A 2,819-nucleotide genomic window follows, 5' to 3' on the forward strand; every position below is an offset into this window, starting at 1 on the left:
TAATTCAGAGCAAGATCTGACTGACCTTCTGACTTTAGTCATTTGAGGGTTCAAAGATGACTGGGCTCTTATGGAGAATCAAACCTCGCTGTTACATAGATGGCCAACACAAGGCTTAATTCCCATGACAAAGATGGAAAGACAAGCATGATAGAGATTCACTACTCACATGATGAGTCAGTGGTGAAGGAAACCCGCTTGGATGACGACATCAAGTCATCTCCATCTAGTATATTTATTTAAAAAATTCATGTATAGGTGGACCCGTGCAGTACAAACCCATGTTGTCCAAGGGTCAACTGTATATTTATTACACAATCTATATAGTTCCTTTCTTCCCAGTACTATCTTTAAAAAGGAGAACTTTTAAGCAGGACAGTCCTTTCCTCTTTCTCACTCTGGGGCTTATGGAAAATATTATGGTTTTTAGCTAAAAAAATTTAAAATACGAGATCTAAATTTGGTTTTTCAGATACTTTTTCTTCATAAAAGTTATAAATAGTCTCATTTTCTACATATTGCACAACACTCTTCTTATGCCTTCTAAAATGAGCCAGGCTCCCTCTCTGCTGCCCCATAGCAAGAAAAATGGAATGGGCCACGTAAACATTCTAAAGCCTGGTCAAACATACCGGAAATGAAGGCTTGCGAAGACTGACAAAGAAGAAAGATGCAGAGACACACCCAGCGCAAGTCCATTGTCCATTTCTAGATTATTCTGAAAGCAAACCCATTTTAGGGTGAGGGTAGGAGGGGGAATGAAGAATGAGAAGCCAAAGATTAAGTTAGAAGCTCTCTTGTTGACAACTTTTTTTTGGACACAACTTTTGAGTAGTGTGCCAAGATGATTATTGATATATGTCTAGGTTTCTGTAGCCCTTGCTGACTTGTGTCTCCTCTCTGTGGCCTTAATGAGTTCACCCATGAATGTTAATTATAACTTTAGGAAGGTAGCAACATCCACAAGCAGCAAAACGCTAGACAAGGGTACGATAATACATCCCTGCCAAGCTCTGTTATTTAATATCCCTTTGCCTTATGAGATCAATTTCTGCCCTGGTGTAGAGATTTCTGTAAAAGGTCAGTTCTGATATTGGGAGGGAACATTTAATCAAAAATAGTATGTGAAAAGATAATGAGAGATTATATCAAATAAGAACCTTCATTCCCTCTGACATAAACCAACCACTACCCAAAATATTGAAACGCAAAACTATTGTGTGCTGAGTCATATTTAGAGAGTTAATATTAGCTGTAAACTGGCTACTATACAGAATATTATAATGCAAAACCATTGTGTTATATTTAGGGAATTAACATCATCCATGGAAAAAAAGAACTTATTTTTTATATGATCAAAGTTAGCAAATGCTCTTGTTTCATTCAAGGCAATGCACCATTTCGTTTTTTTAAAAACATTTTTATTTTTATTTATCTATTTTTAAAATTTATTTCTTTATTTTTGGCTGCGTTGGGTCTTCACTGCTGCGCGCAGGCTTTCTCTAGTTGCGGAGAGGGGGGGCTACTCTTCGTTGCGGTGCGCGGGCTTCTCATTGTGGTGGCTTCTCTTGTCGTGGAGCACGGGCTCTAGGCGTGTGGGCTTCAGTAGCTGTGGCACACGGGCTCAGTAGTTGTGGCTTGCAGGCTCTAGAGCGCAGGCTCGGTAGTTGTGGTGCACGGGCTTAGTTGATCTGTGGCATGTGGGATCTTCCCGGACCAGGGCTCGAACCTGTGTCCGTTGCATTGGCAGGCGGATTCTTAACCACTGCTCCACCAGAGAAGTCCCCATCATTTAGTTTTACTTTTTTTTTTTTTAACATCTTTATTGGAGTGCAATTGCTTTACAATGGTGTGTTAGTTTCTGCTTTATAACAAAGTGAATCAGTTATACATATACATATGTCCCCATATCTCTTCCCTCTTGCATCTCCCTCCCTCTCACCCTCCCTATCCCACCCCTCTAGGTGGTCACAAAGCACTGAGCTGATCTCCCTGTGCTATGCGGCTGCTTCCAACTAGCTATCTATTTTACGTTTGGTAGTGTATATATGTCCATGCCACTCTCTCACTTTGTCCCAGCTTACCCTTCCCCCTCTCGGTATCCTCAAGTCCATTCTCTAGTAGGTCTGCATCTTTATTCCCGTCTTGCCCCTAGGTTCTTCATGACCTTTTTTTTTTTTTTTTTAGATTCCATATATATGCGTTATGATACGGTATTTATTTTTCTCTTTCTGACTTACTTCACTCTATATGACAGTCTCTAGGTCCATCCACCTCACTACAAATAACTCAGTTTCATTCCTTTTTATGGCTGAGTAATACTCCATTGTATATATGTGCCACATCTTCTTTATCCATTCATCTGTCGATGGACACTTTGGTTGCTTCCATGTCCTGGCTATTGTAAACAGAGCTGCAATGAACATTTTGGTACATGACTCTTTTTGAATTATGGTTTTCTCGGGGTATATGCCCAGTAGTGGGATTGCTGGGTCGTATGGTAGTTCTATTTTTAGTTTTTTAAGGAACCTCCATACTGTTCTCCATAGTGGCTGTATCAATTTACATTCCCACCAACAGTGCAAGAGGGTTCCCCTTTTCTCCACACCCTCTCCAGCATTTATTGTTTGTAGATTTTTTGATGATGGCCATTCTGACCGGTGTGAGGTGATACCTCACTGTAGTTTTGATTTGCATTTCTCTAATGTTTAGTGATGTTGAGCATCCTTTCATGTGTTTGTTGCCAATCTGTATATCTTCTTTGGAGAAATGTCCATTTAGGTCTTCTGCCCATTTTTGGACTGGGTTGTTTGTTTTTT

This window comes from Phocoena sinus, chromosome X (genome assembly GCF_008692025.1).
Source record: "Phocoena sinus isolate mPhoSin1 chromosome X, mPhoSin1.pri, whole genome shotgun sequence".
NCBI classification, from domain to species: domain Eukaryota; kingdom Metazoa; phylum Chordata; class Mammalia; order Artiodactyla; family Phocoenidae; genus Phocoena; species Phocoena sinus.